The sequence below is a fragment of the Suncus etruscus genome, chromosome 7, assembly GCF_024139225.1.
Source record: "Suncus etruscus isolate mSunEtr1 chromosome 7, mSunEtr1.pri.cur, whole genome shotgun sequence".
In the NCBI taxonomy this organism is placed as follows: Eukaryota; Metazoa; Chordata; class Mammalia; order Eulipotyphla; family Soricidae; genus Suncus; species Suncus etruscus.
The window spans coordinates 53,928,284-53,946,093 of NC_064854.1; positions in this window are offsets into that span (position 1 = coordinate 53,928,284).

Sequence of the window (17,810 nt, forward strand, 5' to 3'; positions counted from 1 at the left end):
TGTGTTTGAGATCCCCGAGCTGCGTGTAGCATCTGAATCAGAGCTGGCAAGTCATTTCTCACCCTCTGGAAGATGACATGCTCCCTTGGCTTTGGAAAAGGGGGTCTCTGCAGCATCACAGGGGCACTCCTAGGTAGATCAAGTAGTATTCCTCTGCACCGCACCACTTCACATACAACCCTACTGAAGTACCCAGAGCTGAAGCTGCCCATATTCACCGAATGAGCACACCTGGAATAGAATATTAGAAACACTGTTTACACAGGCATACTCGCTGTGCTTCAGCCACGAGATGGCCAGTGCAAGGAGGACGTCAGAGCTTCACTGAGACCCCAAGATGTGGAATGCTCAGGGGCAGGCTCAGAAGCCAAGGCTTCTGTGCGTATACTTAGATCTCTCCTCCAGGTGGAAGTGATATTCCGGCACCTTGGGATTCCCCCCACATCCCAGGGACTGTGACTGTTGGGCCTGGGGGGTCCCAGATCTTGCTGCTCAGTGAGGGGCTGGTGAAAGCTAGCCACAATCATGCTGCTTTTGTGGCCTGTGTGTGAGTGCGAAAGGAGTGGGAGACACCAGGGTGCATACATGGGTACACCCCAAACATGGGCTTCCTTGGGGGGGTCGACAGGTAGTCCCCTCCCTGCATCTCTGATGGCACAGAGACCTCTACTTTGAACCCAACTTTCGCCCCCTCCCGATTTGGTCTGTGAAACAAAGAGAAATGTTTACAACATCTAGAGCAATAGCCAAGCATACCTCATCCCCAGCGCCCCATGTCTGCAGTCCTGCTCTATTTCCCACGTGAGCACCCCGCCCCTCACTATACTGCTACCCCAGAACCTTACCCAGGGTTCCCCATACTCACCTTGATCCTCTCTCTGGGCTCAAGTATTCTCACTCCAGATCCAAGAAAGCCACGTCCACACCCCCAGACCACGAGATTTCCTGTAACATTCTGCCATCCCATAGAAGGTATTTTGGGAACCCCCATCCCAGTTCAGGAAATCTCCAGGTGGCAGGTGAAGAGGGATTTCTTGAATATTGGACACTTATAATCCTCAGAAAGCCTTGCACAAACCAAGAGACTCAGTGGGGTGGGGGTTGGTCTCCAGAAACCTGCATTTTTAAGTTCTGGGGGTATGCATCCCATTTTGCCCAGCGGTTGCCTGAGATGGTGGCTGTTTCCCTCTGTGGCACCCCATGAGGAGTTAGAATGATGGGTGGGGAACCTCGGCATCTGTGTGAGGTAAGCCCCCATTTTCCAGAAAGCCTAATATCCAGGTAATCAGGGGTACCTCCTAGCTTCAATTCTGGGGGTGCTGCCCTGATTCATCTCAGTCTAGCAGACTCTCTGGCCTGTCCTGGTCTCTCCCTGGCCTGCTCCTCGTAGTGCCACCTCATAGTGTCCCTGGCCTTCCCCTTCTATTTCCCTGCCCTGCCACAAGGTGACTGGAATTCAGGTAATGCGGCGAGAGGTCTTGTGTGGGAATCACAGAGATGGCAAGAGCGCAGGAGTTCTCATGCTCTCAGGGAGGGAGCAAGAGGGGCAGGGGACATTCAGGAAAGTCAGGACTGGGTCTTCCCAGCACTGCAGGGCACTACACTCTTCCCCTTCCTTGCTTCGGGTCTCAGTCTGCCAGGCTGGAAGCTCCTCGTGGCTGTCATTCCCTGGTGCCCCCACCCCCCGCCCCCCAGTCTCTGCTGCGCAGAGCCAACCAAAGCTGGGTTTTGCACAGTGCTGCCCCTGCGCCTCTCCTTAGCAGGACCAAATTAGGATGCCCTAGGTCCGGGAGAAAATGTATGAAGCCCCAAAGGGACTGAGAGCTGGGGACAGAGTAGAGATTATGGAAGAAGGGGAGTAGATGAACAGGCTGGTGACAGCTCTTCTGTCCTCGATGCCCTGGCTGATGGCACTCCTGAGCTGTGACCTCCGCACAGAGAGACAATCTCTCAGCTGTACTCTCCACAAGGCTGTGAACCTATTAAACCACCTCAATGCTGCCCTGGGCTCTCAGATGCGTTTCTGGTCATTCATAACACACACAACAGCACATGATGGGTGGAGCCTACATTGATAAGTGGAGCCTGTCATAATGGGTGGAGCTCGTAGTTGTAAATGGCTCCTAGTGGAGTCTATAGGTGTGGGTAGGGCCGGTTTTGATGGGTGGAGCCTACAGCAGTGGGTAGGTAGGTCCTGTTGTGGTGGGTGGAGCCCGAAGTGGTAGGTGAATTCTGAAGATAGGAAGGACTTGGGCAGTGGGTGGAGAAGGATGACCAAGGACTAAGGAGAGTTTTGAGACTGTTAAGTTCTGAGTTGACCACCCAAGGTGGCGCTGAGAGTCAGAGATCACCTCTGATAATTCAAGATGCAAAAGGGAGTTTATTCAGCTAGCCAAGGTCCCAGTAACATGCAATCAGTGGAGGTGACCAGTGCCCGAGTTCAATCTTCTAGCAGTTTATATAGTTATAGGCTTCAACAACTCAAGCATTTTGTTGGTTAATACAATAATGCAAGCATTTCAGCCACTTGAACAGAAATCATATAGGATTAATGTCCCAACTTATTGCTGACTCAACTTTGTGTCAGGGGTTCTTGTCTGATGGAACATTCGGACCCACCTGGTTCCTTTATATCAGCTGAACAGGAAGGTTCCTGCTCTTTACAGGGTATATTTTGCGGGAAGTTATAGAGTGGAAAAATATTTTATAGTGGCTTTACTGGGGGCGTGGGACTACCTCCGTCATAGGCCCAGGGGGCTTTGGTTCTCACAACACCATAAGGCACAAGACAAACAGGAACAGGTGTTTTTTTTTACGGAGATGCCCTGCTGCTGGTAAAGGCAGAATGCAAAAGAAATGGGGTGCTGGCATGATTGAACAGTTAGGGTGTGGGTAAGATGGCTATTCCTGCTTATTTCTGACTGCATCTGGGCATGACCCTAAGAAGTCCCTGTAATGTTTGGGCACCCTGGGGATGGGGTTTCCTGGATAATGAGGAGAGAGCCATCATCACCAGAAGAATTTGATCTTGGGTTTCAGTGAGATCTCCCCACTGTCTTTTTTTGTTTGTTTGTTTTTGTTTTTGGGCCACACCCGGCGGTGCTCAGGGGTTACTCCTGGCTATCTGCTCAGAAATAGCCCCTGGAAGGCATGGGAGAATCATATGGGACACCGAGATTTGAACCAATGACCTTCTGCATGAAAAGCAAACGCCTTACCTCCATGCTATCTCTCCGGCCCCTCCTCACAGTCTTAAATAATAAAAATGCACCTGTGAAGATTATATTTAAAGAAAAGTGAATTGGGGCCAGAATGATAATACAGTGGGGAAGGTTTGTCTTGCACATAGCAGACCCGGTTTTGACCCCAGTATCCCATATAATCCATTGAGAATCACCAGGAATGATGACTAAGCTCTACCAGGTGTGGCCCCCAAAGCAAGCAAACAGAAAGGAAAGCAGAAGTTTCTCTCAAGGAAAGCAATCTGATTTAAGAAGACAATCCAGTGGTGTCAAGGGGTTATTCCCAGGAGTGCTGAGAGTCTGTGGACTGGGTGTCTGGGATTAGACCTGGGGCTCCTGCATTCAAAACATACACTGGCTGAAGAAGATTTTCATGATGCCTCTAATCACCCCCAAATCTTTGCTTTGTGGACTGGCCAACAAGCAGGGCAGGCTGGACACAGACATAGCTCTCTTGGGTCCCACACCTCAAGGGGTATATGCCAGACTCTTTGGGGACCCCAAATCAACTTCCCCAACATGAAATGTTCCTACAAACAGGTCGATTCAAATTGGAAACTTGGCAGGACCTGTGTCTCCTGGGAAAAGAGCAGGAAGGCATGAGCAATGTGGAAGGGCTTTTCTGTACCCTGACCCCATCTAAATCTCAGAAGCCTGCAGCTGGCTGGATTAGGGCACATCTGCTTCCTCCCTGGCATGAGGTGGGGCTCTTGGTGCCCTTGGCCCACTGGGTCACTGTGCTCACACCAGCTGGCTGTGACTGGGGGTTAGAGGTTAAGTACATGCAGAAAAGGCTGTTTCCTGCAGATAGGGGGGCAGCCATATATGCATTCTTGGTTTAGGGGGATGTTGGGGGGAGTCTTAGTTGAATTTAAAAGGACTTGCAAAAGGAGTGATTGGTACAGCTGGAGGGTAGGGGACTCACCCCCCTCCCTCTCGCATCCAGCCCTCTAGAGGGCCAATGCAGACTTTCTCCTGACCTCTGCAGCTGCTGAAGGGCCTTGCTCTGTGGAGGAAGCAGCTGCTCGGCATCCAGGTTAAGCCCCCTTTGAGGAGGATGAGCCCCCTTTTCAGAGTGGGGGGGGTGCTCTGAAATAAAGAATGCTGAATAAAGGCTCCTTCATTGCTGCCTGTCTGGCTTCTGGAGGTGAGCCTGGGCACCCTGGGGCCTAGACACCTGCCACCTCCAAATAGATCCCCCCTTAGCATACTGACAGCTGACTCACCCAGAGTCTTTTTGTTTCCACACACCTGCCCTGGCTCCCATTTGTCTGTCCCAGAGAAAGCGCCTGTCCCTGAGCTCCCCACATGACAACCAAACCCAAATGGGGAGACTGAGTGCACTTCATGGGGTCACTGCTTCCTGTTTGTGACCCAGAGAAGGGAGGGGTCAGCTAGGGTGTCTAAGTTTATGTATTTGGGAATGGATAGAGGTCTCTGCCACCATGGGAGATGATGCCTCCTGCTCATCAGAAAATGGTGTGAGCCAGACACAACCCAGAGGTGAGGACAGAGTCCCAGGGGGCTGCGATCCACCCTTGGCCACACTCAGAGCCTTCCCCGGAACCCTGGACTCCCCCAGGAGAGAATGGCCACTGGGAAGAATTGGAAGGGACCCTCAGTACAAAGAGAAGTGGTCTCCCTCTCTTCTTCTTCAAAGTCAGAGCAGCTGCTGCCTTTGAGATCTGAAAAAGCCTCAGTAAGGGTAGGATGTGGGGTGGGAAGAGAAGGTACCTGGGAAGATTGGAGAAATAGAAGCCGAGGAAAAGAGAGGCAGGCTTTCTGGAAGCTTCCCACAGAGCCTTCAGCATCAAACTTTGGTCTCTTCTTAGAGGCAGTCTCTCCCCTTCCTCAGAGCCTTGACCCAATTAGCAGCCACAAGGCACACGCCTTTTGTATGATCCCACTGCCTGGACCCATCCCTTCTCAGTCCCAACCTGGTTTCTTTCCATTGTGCTCAGATACTACAGAACTGGCATGGCTGAGGGGCAAGACTTTCTGTATATGAGAGTCTTGGATATACAGAATATAGATGAAGGACCTTGATTATCTGCTTTCAAGAAACAAGTGAGTGGAGAGGCTGCACTCAAATAGAAAACTAATGAGATAATGAGAGACAGCAAAGAGGGTCCCTCAACACTACCAGGAGTGATCCCTAAACACGAAGTCAGGAGTAAGCCCTGAGTATTGCCGGGGTGGGATCCCATAGCCCCCCTAAAGGGACAATAAGACATCTTTCAGTTAAATCAATATCTAGTTAAAATACCAATACATGGCTGGAGAGATAGTACAGCAGGTAGGATGCTTGCCTTGCACACAGCCAACCCAGGTTCGATTCCTAGCACTCCATATGGTCCCAGTGCATCTCTGGGAGTAACTTGAGTGCAGAGCCAGAAGGAAACCCTGAGAATGTCAGGTGAGATCCCCCAAGAGCAAAATTAATAACAACAACAACAACAACAAAAGTAAAATCCCAATACATGAAATTCATGCTACGAGGAGGGGGCAGCTTTGATTGAGGTACCAATGTTTTGATTAGTGGAGAGGACAGGATGAGAAAAGTCATGGGTTCATGGAGGTTGGACTCACCAATTCCTTTGGAAGCTTTCAAGGGTTTCTCAGAGATCGGTGCATAAAGGGAAGCATTTCCTTAGGCTTCTTCAAAGAAAACAGGAGGGAACTTTCCTGGCGGGAAGTGTGGCAAGAGATGGCAATGACTTAAATATCATTACTGAGACAAGAGTGCCGGTTAACTTAGGGGCACTTTGTAGCACAATCTAAACCTTCTGCTCATCAAATGTTATTGGAAAATTAAGAGGGAAGCTAGTTGCAGAACAGATATTTGCAATGACTTTCAATGAGCTTGGACCAAAATAATGTCAGGAGCAAATATAGTTAGATGAGAAGATGAACAACAACAACAACAACAACAACAACAACAAAACAGATTTGAAACTTGGTCCAAAAATTTAGACACGTCTCAAAAGAATGAGGGGGGCCAGAGAAATAGGACAGCAAGGTGAAGCTTGCCTTTCACATGGCCGGCATGGGTTCAATCTCTGGCATCCCATATGGTCTTCTGAGCCTGCCAGGAGTATCTAAGTGCAATGCCAGGAGTAACTCCTGAGTGCTGCCAGGTATGCCCCCCAAACCAAAACCAAAACATAGCCCTTCCAAGGGCCAGAGAGATAGTACATTGGGAAGGGAACTTATCTTGCATGCAATTGGTGCAGGTTCAATTCCTAGCATCCTATGCTCCCCTGAGCATTGCCAGGATTGATCCCTGAACTCAGAGCCAGGAGTCAGCCCTTAGAACTAAAGTAAAAAAAAAAAAAAAAAAAAAAAAAAAAAAAAGAGGGGCCGGGCGGTGGCGCTAAAGGTAAGGTGCCTGCCTTGCCTGCGCTAGCCTTGGACGGACCTCGGTTCGATCCCCCGGTGTCCCATATGGTCCCCCAAGCCAGGAGCAACTTCTGAGCACATAGCCAGGAGTAACCCCTGAGCGTTACCGGGTGTGGCCCAAAAACCAAAAAAAAAAAGAATATATACTTTTGTGGTCCAGAGACTTAACTTACTACATTGGGAGTGTGTGTATGAAAGTCAGTTACTAAGGTTTGTCAGCTGCCTGCTTTCTCAATTAAGGACCCCCACCCCCACCCCATCATGGAAACAGCTTTTGATGTTTTCAGAGCTTGGCTAGCGCTTTTGCTGAATTTAGTTGGGAAACTTGTCCTCCCAGCCCCCTTTGTGCCTGACATTATTTTTATCCCAGGCACAAAAGCCCTGAAAGCTCATCAATGGTTACGCAATCTCTGGTTTTGGGCTGCTTTTCTCAGATCACAAAGGATGCATTCATCTGTCTCCTGGTTGGGGCGCTGTTCCCCCAGCATGCAGAGTGTCTGCCTTGGTGAACACGCAAGCCAGCGTGTCTATTATTCTAACTCCGTAGTGCTTCTCTCCTGTCCCTTTGGACAATCAGGCCAACAGGAAAGGTTGCTAAGAGACCCCTGTTCCAGGCACAGGGTGAAGTGCATGTCTGTGGTGATTGAGTCCAGCCCCACAAGGCCTGTGAGCACACCTGAGTCCAGCTCTGAGGATGCTATGGTACTTTTGGTCCATCTGTGTTCTGTCTGAATGTCACCAGGCATAGTTCCATGGTTCCATGGAATCACGTTTGTTGTTCTGATCTCAAAGGTCCTCAATGGTGTCATTCTATTTTTTCCTGAGCTTTCACATTTGATGGCCTCTTTTCCCTGGAGCACCTGCACTTAGGCAAAGCATCACGATATTTGGAGCAATTCTCCTAACATTGTGTCTTGAAGATGCTAAAGACAAATCTCAAAGGGTTTGTGTGTTTGATTCACACTCACACGCAGCTGTCTGACGCTGGTGCTGGCGGCCTCTGCGGCTGCTGGGAATGCTCTATGGCATCCAGGCTGCCTTGTGTTGTGGTGGTGAGCCTGGTGTGTGTGTGTGTGGGGGGGGGGAAGTGTGAATGACATAGCTAGGCCCAGGAGGATTCGCTCCACATAGGCACTCAGGGAAGGCAGAAGTGTGGGGAGGGCTAAGCCAGCAGAATCAGCAGCTTTCTCGTCCCCAGAGCCAGGTTCTGAGACCCAGAAAGGCCTAGGGAATTCAAACAACACTTGGGTGCTGATTCCCAAAAGCCTGCAGTCCCAAGAGCCTCATGAAAAAAGTCCCTAAACACCGGGAGAAAAATACAGAATGGTAAGGGGCAGCAAGATGTGACAGCAGGAAAAACGTGCACTTGACTTGCACTCAGCTGACCTGGGTTTGATCCATGGCACTGCCTCTGATTCCCCAAACACTGACAGGAGTTATCCCTGAGCAACGCTGGGTATGGCACCAACATCAAAACAACAACAACAACAACAAAACAAGCAAAAAAGCTGGTGATATTTGTCATTTACAGAGGAAAACTGAGTCCTGTTAGTTGGCCCGTAACTGGTGAACCCATGACAGAAAGATCCTGAAATCCAAGTATCTCTCTCTTTCTTTCTCTCTCCCTCTTTCTCATCTCTCTCTTATCTAGAACCAAAACACTCATGTGATTATAAGCTTTTGGTGGGGGGTGTAGGGATACTCTAGACAATGCCTGGGGCCTCTTCTGGTCTCACTGCTTGGAGGATCTACTGGCAGTGTTCAGAGATGCGATTAGGGTTCAGAGAGATAACATGGAGGTAGGGCATTTGCCTTGCATACAGAAGGATGGTAGTTCCAGTCCTGGCATCCCATATGGTCCCCAGAGCCTGCCAGGAGTGATTTCTGAGTGTAGAGCCAGGAGTAACTCCTGAGTGTTGCCAGGTGTGACCCAAAAACCAAACCGAAAGAGAGAGAGAGAGAGAGAGAGAGAGAGAGAGAGAGAGAGAGAGAGAGAGAGAGAGAGAGAGAGAGAGAGAGAGAGAGAAAGAGAGAGAGAGAGAGAGAGAGAGAGAAATGCGCTCTGGCTTCCTCATGCAAAACAGATGCCCTTTGACCCATCTCCCCAGTCTGAGTTCAGACTCCCCACCACTTGAAAGTACTGATTATTCGTGATATGATCCACCTACCAGGAACACCCCTTTTCTGATCAAGGAATCAATTTTTTTTTAATTTGGGGGACACATGCAGCTGCACTCGGGTTACTCCTGACTCTGCACTCAGAAATTACTCCTGGCAGGCTCGGGGGACCATATGGGATGCCAGGTTGAACCCAGGTCACCTTCCCTACTGTGCTATCACTCCAGCTCCAAGGAACCATTTTTTGTTATCCTTCTGCGATCAGGAGCTCATTACTGGTGAATGCCCCGATGCATATAAATGCTGACTTTGCTTGACAAGCAAAATGGGGATAACAAGTAAAATGGCCTCTCTACGGAGGCCCCAAGCAGCCAAGCTGAAGAGCACATGTAGATGAGCAAATCCTACAAGGATAGGGGTTCTGGAGGACATAAAATGGAATCCTAAAAACGAGATTCTAACTCCACTTGGAACCATGTGCTTTTTCTGAAAGTATATCCCACCCTCAGCTGTGTACATCCAGCACATTCTATAAGTGTAGCACCCACACAGTCTCTCTGGGGACTCCTGGGTGAGGCAGTTTTCCTGAAACACAAGGTCTTCAGTTGGATCCCCAGTGCCTCTAATATGGGCTGAGCACAAACTCCATGTCTACTTTCTGGAATTTCCCCAGGCAATGCAACAGCATATGTAATTTCTTGTGCATGGACAGGCATATGCGAGCCCCCCCCCCCCCAAGTGTGTGATCCTCCATGAGCCCCCTGATGAAGGATGTTTGAGAACTTGGATGAGTTCAATGTTCAAAGAGTTCTACCAGGGGCCAGAGATAGAGCGGGAGTTGTGGGCATGTACCCAATCTAGATTCAATTTCTAGTGCCACATGGTCCCTGGAGCATTACCCGGAGCAGCCCTGAAGGTCATTAGTATTCTTCAGGTGCTGGGGAGGTCCCTGACATTGTGAAGTTATAGCCTGGCTGGGTAGAAGTCACAGCAGAGGCCCTGGGATGTCTGAACAGTGTCCAGGGAAGAATGTCCAGCCCTGGTTGTCACAGCGATGAAGAACCGGAATGAAAAAGGAACCAGACATCTCAGCTGAATGCTCAGGATTCGAATCAGCTAGTTCTGACTGATTGATCCTGAATCTGGGTGGAATGGACTGTCTCACCGCTCTGTCCCCTCACTGTGTTTTGCAGCTGGGATTTAGGAGTGGAGGTCACCTCCAAGCTGAAAAGGTCCCTGTGGTTAAGTCCCTGGGAGAAAAAGTGTCTTTCCCCATGAGTTATGCAGACCTGCAAATTTGGGCTCAGTTACATCCCAGTCAGAGCCCAGCATTCCTTCATCATGTCCCTGAGCCTTAGTTCTAGCTCTGAAGGAACAGAGAAGGGGGCCCTTTTAGGGGGTGGGAAGCCCTAAGAGAAGATGTGGAGGGAGGATGTCCAAGAAGAAATCCTCCATATGAGTTGCTCTTGTTTTGATGGAAGAGCTCAAATTTTGTGGCTGGACAGAAAGCACAGGGGTCATTTGCTTTGCGTGGGGCCAACCTGGATTCAATACCCAGCTTCCCATAGTGTCCCCCGAGTCCTGCCAGGTGTGATCCCTAGATGCAGAGCCAGGAATCAACCCTGAGCATCTCCCGGTGTGGATCTCCCAAAATAAACCAAACCATAAAGTGCCCAAATTCCTACTCAGAAGATAGAGGCTGAACAGAGTACATGAGTAAAATCCATATCTAGAATACTTGCACACATAAGGCCCTGATTAGATACCTGGCTCTACCTCCCCTCCCCTAAAAAAAAAAACAAAACTATGGAGAGACTTAGCACTGCCCCATAAGCCCAGGCTCCCCCAGGCTCTTCTGCTCATTGATTTATGGGGGAGTCGGCACCCAAAGTCACCTCTGACTGATGTCCAGTCCAGCAGAGAACTGGTCATCAGAAAAAGCCCAGTGTGCTGCAGCCTCCTGGAAACAGGAAAGGGGGATGCCCAGCAGGGGAGGTAGAGAATCTGCTTTGGGGTGGATGACAGCGGTTCCTGGGTTCTGGGGTCCAGAATTTGGGGGACCAGGAGGTCACAGGGTAGCTATGGAGCAGGAGAGGAGGCAGCCCTCATCAGGCACCTTTGGGTTGGGGCAGGGGTTGACTAGCTGCTGCATCTCCCTCTGTCTAAAAACCTTGTGGGATCTCTTGCCAGAGAGATGGCATGGAGGTAAGGCGTTTGCCTTTCATACAGAAGGACGGTGGTCCGAATCCCGGCATCTCATATGGTCCCCTGTGCTTGCCAGGGGCGATTTCTGAGCATAGAGCCAGGAGTAACCCCTGAGCACTGCCGGGTGTGACCAAAAACCAAAAACCAAAAACCAAAAAAAAAAAAAAAGTGATCTTTTTTTCTGAGCATAAAAACCTTGTGGGTACCCCAAATCTCCCTGATATGAGTTCCTGTTTTCGTTTAAATTGGAGAAAGCAGGGCCGACGAGGTAAGGTGTCTGCCTTGCAAGCGCTAGCCAAGGAAGGACCTCGGTTCGATCCCCCGGCATCCCATATGGTCCCCACAAGCCAGGGGCAATTTCTGAGCGCGTAGCCAGGAGTAACCCCTGAGCATCAAATGGGTGTGGCCTAAAAAATAAAAAAAAAATTGAAGAAAGCATTTTAGTTCTTAGCTACAGACATAGGGGTTTGGGAATGCTGGCTCCCAAAGACTCTAATTTGGGGGGTCAACACTTAATGCTGCTCAGAGGTTATTACTGGCTCTGCAATCAGGGATCATCCGTGGTAGTGCTAAGGGAAACAGAGGATGCTGGGGATTGAAGCCCTGTCAGTGGGTGCAAGGCAAGAGCCTTTTTTGCTTCAGCTCCCACAGCCCCTGATTTAATGCAACTCTTCTTTCTTCATGTCTCAAAGACCTTCACCTCATTATCTTTTCAGGTTCTCCCAGGAGAGATGGCCTCCACTCTCACGCAGTTGGAACTTAAAGGGGGCAGATACGTCTCCGAGTTTGTGCATGAATGAGCTTGGGGCTCCCGATGGTTTCAAGACAGCTGATGACCATCTGGTGGCATCTGAGGTATCCCCCATCCCTTCTGGTCAGGCTGAAAATTTCCCCAATTGGGGGAATATGGCCCTTGAGATGGTGCTGAGTTTGAGTCCAGAACCATGTGAACCTCGTCACACCAAGCTGGAAGATCCAGCTCCTCAGGAGGATACCCCTAAGACAGTGATCTTCCATCTCTATCATTGCCCTTTCTTCAACCCTGCTGGCTGCTTCCAGGAATTTCTGCTCCTTCCAGGAGCCCAAGGCTTTGAATGATGAGGAATGGGGGGAGGGAACATTCCCCCCATTCCCATGAGGCCATGCTGAGGCCAACCCAAACAAAGCTTTCCCGTATGATGGTTCTGAGAAGCCCGCAGGCTTTTTCCATGACTGGGCTGTGCCTGCGTGTCCAGCACTATCCGGGGTCCGTTACAAAGCAGTGACCTGGGGTGTGTGGGGACCCACTGACTGGGCTCTATTTTAAGATCCAGTTGCGCCTGATTCCCAGCAGCTGCCATTTGGTCAGAGGATGAAAAGGAGAATAGGAGGAGCAAGGGGGCCGTTGCCAATGGAAATTCCCATTCACATGCCGTGGCGGTCCATCTTCTTAGAAGCCCTGCAGAATGACTCAGACTTGCTCAAAAGCCTCGGCAGAGATGCAGGGTGCAGAGGGTGGAGTGCCTGGTGGTCGCATGGCCTGTCCGGCTCCATGCCTGGTCCGAGGGTCTTCAGGGCCACACCTGGCAGTACTGAGAGGTACCATTAAAAGACAGACTGGAGGATTGGATCTGTAGGGAAGCAGGGAGGGCATTTGTCTTACATGCTGCCAACTTAGGTTTGATCCCCAGCATCCCAAAGGATTCCCCTGAGTAATCACCGCCAGGAGTGATCCTTAAGTGCAGAGGCAAGAGTAACCCCTGAGCATCACCAGGTGTGGCCCCAAAAAAGTCAAAGGAAGAAAGAAAAAGCTCCTATTGAAGATGGGGGATAGGAAGCCTGGGGTTGCATCCATAAATTTCTGGGGCAAGAGTGAGGACAGCAGGGAGGGCTTTGCCTTGCATGTGGACAACCCAGTTCGATTTTTCAGGAGTGATTCCTAAGCACAGGGCTAGCAGTAAGCCCTGAGTACAGCCAGAAGTGATCTCTGTGTGCAGAGCCAGGAGTGAGCTCTAAGCACAGACCCAAGGTCCACCCTGAGCACAGAGCCAGAAGTCAGCCCGAAGCATGGCCAGATGAGGCACAAACCTCTGTGGCTGGGCTGGCAGGCGCACAGAGTGGCAGTGGCTCATCACACTGCTAGCCGCGTGTGTCCCTGATGCTTTTCTTCCTCTGCCAAACATCCTGCACCCTCCAGCACTGCTCCCCACCTGCCCCACTCTGCCTGTTTCTAGGACAGCAGCTCAGTGGGGGGGAATGGCAGCCGAGCTCCTGAAAGGGCCTCCTATCTCCCGGCCTCCGCATTCACACAGCCATGCACGAGCTTAGAGCTCACCCCATTCAGGTATGTGACACGTTGTCCCCACACTGGTAGCCATGTGTTGGCTTGGCTGAGCCCCACCAACCCTACAGCCCTGCCTGTGTCCCTCCATGGAAGCTTCTTGAAACCACTAACTGGGTCAGGATGAAGGGGATCCGACATGGCAGCCAGGGACTCCCCAAAATCCTCGAGAAGGAGTCTCAGGGTACAGAGTAGCCTGATTAGGTGGACATATCTGCTCTGGCCCCACCATGCCTGCTGCTCCTTGGCCTGCAAGGACTTGGGGGTCTGGGACTGGGACTCAGAGCAGTCTTGGGAAGTGCCGTGCTGGATCCTGGGGTCCTGTGCAGAGGACAAGGGGAGCTGGTTTAGCTTTTGAGGTCCCAGTCATGAAGAGAGCTCATTGGATAAGACACTCATCGTGTAGGAGGCCCTGGGGTCACCCCTAAGTACAAAGCTATGGGGCTTCTGCTCACACCTAAGCACCAGAGAAGTCCCCAATATCACAGGCACAGGTGGGTTCCCTTGTTCCCAGATTCAGCTGGGAACAGGGGTCCCCATGCCTTGGTGTAGGGTAGTTTGGGGTCAGTGAAAATAACTGTCACTGCATTGTCAGAGGCATAGCATAACAGCAAGGATATTTGCCTTACACTTGGCTGACCTGGGTTGAATCCTTAGCATCCCACAGGGTCACCTGAGCCTGCCAGAGGTGATCCCTAGGTGTAGAGCCCTAAGCACTCTCAGGTGTGAACCCCCAAGCAAACAAACAAAAAATAAACTCACTGCTCCATAGTCTCTGTCTAGACCATTTCCTCACAGCCATCTAGATCCCTCATAGCAGGCAGGTCCCAAGAGAATGAGAGTTAGCCAAAGTCCCTGGGATCCCCACACATCCTCAGAGACCTCAGAGGCTTCTTCCAGCTGAGAACCAGGTCACGGTGAACAAAGCGGGGTATGAGGCACAATGGGAAATGGGCTAGTTCATAGAAAAAACCCTTGAACTTGGGATTTTCCACCAAAGACTCAGAGGGCGATTGGGAGCAGCTGCCCTGGGGAAACCCATGTGCAAGGACACCCGGAGAGCAGACAGGCCCTAACAGAGCTACCGCTTAGGACAAATGCTGAGAGCAAAGTGAGGGTTCCGAGAGAGGATTAGATGGGAGAAACATAAAGGAGGGGAAGTCAGGCTAGCTCAGAAAACAACTGCCCCCCACTGCCCAGTTTGCTTTGCTCTACTCATTATACTCATGGTCTGAGATCTAGAAAATTTGGTTCAGAAACTGGAGAGATAACACTGGAGGAAGAGAGCTTGCCTTGTACTAGGCCAACCCAAGTTCAGTCTCAAGCATCATACATCCCCTGAGTCCGGCCAGGAGTAAACCCTCTACCCTGCCCCCAAAGTTGCCAGTGTAGACAACAGAAAGTTCTACCCAGCTGGTAGTTCTAAGCTTTACTTATCCAAATGTACAATAATGACAAAATGGCACCTGCCTTGGGGGGGGTCACTATGGGAACTGATGATGATTGGGGTGACTGCTGCTGGGTATAAGTAGTTGTTCCAAATAGGCCAGGAGCATGTGGCCAGGAAGAGGGGAGATGATCAAAGCTATGATCCTGGGGTTCACAGAGGAATCAATATTTCTACTTCTCCTACTGCAGTTTAGCAGGAATCCTGTACTCCCTATGATCTTCTGAGCACCTCCAGGAGTGACCTGAGTGCAGAGCCAGGAGAAAGCTCTGAGCATCGCTGCGTGTGACCCCAAAACCAAACCAAAAATATCCTATCAAGGGTGCAGAGGATTCAGAAGGGTCAAAAGCAGTGCAAAGTTACCTCATGGGGACACCCTGGGACATGTACCCGGATCATTGCCTGCACTACCTGCAGTGCTTACCCCAACACAGAGCCCTGCCCTCAGCGTCTTTGCACTTTTGTTTTATTTTGCTTTTGTGGGCCAGACTCAGTGGTGCTCCTGGATCCAGCTTGGGGGATGAAACTTGGAACTTTGGGGAGCTGATAAGTAACTTGGAACTTGGGGGGGAGCTATTTCCTCTCCTCTCCTTATCTGATCCATGATTCCCTCCCCATTGTTCTGATTCAACCCCTGACTCCTGCCTGCCCCAATATTTTCTTCCTGGCAGTGCTAGGGGACCCTATGGGATTGAATCCAAGTCTGCAACAAGGCAAATACTTTCTCCACTGTTCTATCTCTCCAGTCACTAAGCCCCTCTGTAGAAGATCTTGAAGCTGAGCCTCCGGGGCCTCCATGGTCCCTGTCCCCCCTTAGTGTGTGAGATAGAAATTGAAGTTGGATTTTGTGGAAGCCAGTGGGATGGATGCTCAATAAAACAGCCATTGGGATTCAGGATCTGCAGATGCCTTGGAGGTTTCACTGAAATAGCAGCTCCAAGCCCATCTATCTGAGGGGGTGGGAAGTTGGGATAAACAGGGTGAACTTCAAAAACTTTATTCCTGGAAACCGGCAGCGGTAACCCTGGCAACCGGGAGGCAGGTGGAGCCCAGAGCCAGCTTCTGCTGGGACAGGCTCTTTCCTGACTCTGGCTTTTCTGCTTCCTTTGTTGAATGGGAGTTGGCGCCTAGTGTGCAATTTTCAGCCCTAGCTGTGTGTGTGTGTGTGTGTGTGTGTGTTCCAGAGGGCTGGAGTGGTTTCCCAGCCACGAGAGCACTTGTCTCATTGCACACCTGAGTTTGATCCCTGGCATCTCATATGGTCCCCTGGGCTCTGAGTGTAGAGCCAGGAGTAACCCCCAAGCACTGCCTGGTATGGCTCAAGCCAGGGGTCCCAACTGTTCTTTCAGCATCATCAGGGAATTGTCAAAGCTGGAGAGGAAAATTCTGAGGGCCTTTCTCAGGAATGCACAGGATCTTGTCTAATCTCATTTACCCTAAGCTGAGTTCTGGCTGATCTCAGGGCTGCTGAGATCAGGACAGAGGAGTTCCTTCTTCCCATGTTCAATCTCGGTGACTAGAAGTAATCTTCCTTCTGCCCCCACAGCTGTACAGGATGGCAGGTATTGCTGGAGCCAGTGGGACTTGGGGTGTATGCCATTATGGGGTTACTATACTGAAAGCCCCTCAGTCCTTCCACTTCCTTGCCCCCTCCAGCCCAGCTTGGGGGTCCAAGAAGAGCAGATGCCCAGGATATAACTTGGAACTTTGAGGAGCTGGTAGGTAACTTGGAACTCGAGGGAGAACTATATCCTCTCCTCCCTCGTATCTAATCCATGACCCCCTTCCCATTGTTTTGATTCAGCCCCTGACCCCCACCTGCCCTAATATTTTCCTCCTTTGATCCTAGATCAGCTGTTCTTGCATTTCTTTTTTTTTTAATTTTTACACTTTATTTATTAATTGAATACTTGGTTTTTAGGCCACATCCAGCAGCACTCAGGGGGTTACTTCTGGCTCTGCACTCATAAATTGCCCCTGGTAGGTTGAGGGATTATATAGGATGCAAGAAATCAAACCAGGTCCCTCCTGGGTCTGCCGCCTGCAAGGTAAATAAATGCCCTACAGCTGTGCTACTTCTTCGACCCCTATTCCTGCATTTCTCCCTAAATTCCTTCAGGGGAGTTTGGGAGAATCTCTTGGCCCTTTTTTCAAACCTTTCCTTCCATGGAGGCTTTGCTTAAGAAGACAAACTCTGAAACCTAAACTTCCTGAGAAACTGTCTCCTTCCCTTGCTGACCTGCCATGTTGCTCCCAAGCTTCACGTTAATGCTATTCTAGCAGCTTCTGTGTATTTTGGGTGCTAGATACTCACAGACCCTCTTCTGGAGGAGGCTCTGACTCTGCAATCCGTCCTCTGCTGTAATGTAGGAAGCTCCTCTGGGTAGTGCCTTGCTGAAAAGCAACCTATAGTTAAAAACAACAACAAAACCAAAAAACTCACAATACACTCAGTTGAATTGAGTTTCTGGTACCAGAGCTAACAGCACAGATACCTAGCACAAATGCCTGGCACATATTAGATGTTCAATAAAGGCCCCCTCCCCATCCTCTTCCCTTTGGGGGCTTGAACAGATCTCTGAACATTCTAGAATATTCTGGAGGCCTATGAAACTATCAGACTCCATCTCTCCCCGCTGTATAGATGCAGAGGAGACGGTGAGAGACGGCGGTGGCTCTCCAGAAAAGAACTTTGGGGTGGGAATCTACCCTGTAACCCCGGTTTCCTACTCTTGCAAGCCCAGTTGCCCCTAATGAGCGCGGGACCAGGTTCAGCAGAAAACACTGGCTTTTTCCGCTGTGAAGCCAGGGCCGCCCCTACACCTACACGCACCGCTGCAGCAGACGGCCCCACGTGGCGCCCCAGGTGGGAAAGTCGCGTGAGAACGGGGCGGGGCCTCGCCCCGAAACCACGCCCCGTCACGCTCCAGACCCCGCCCTTACCGTCTTTCTCGCTTTCTCATTGGTCGACGGCGCGCAGCTCCGCCACGCCCCCCGGCAGAGGACATAAAAGTCGCCGTCTGTGCCTGGGAGCAGCATTGGAAACTTGGCGCTTGCTTCTTTGGAACTAGTTGGCTGC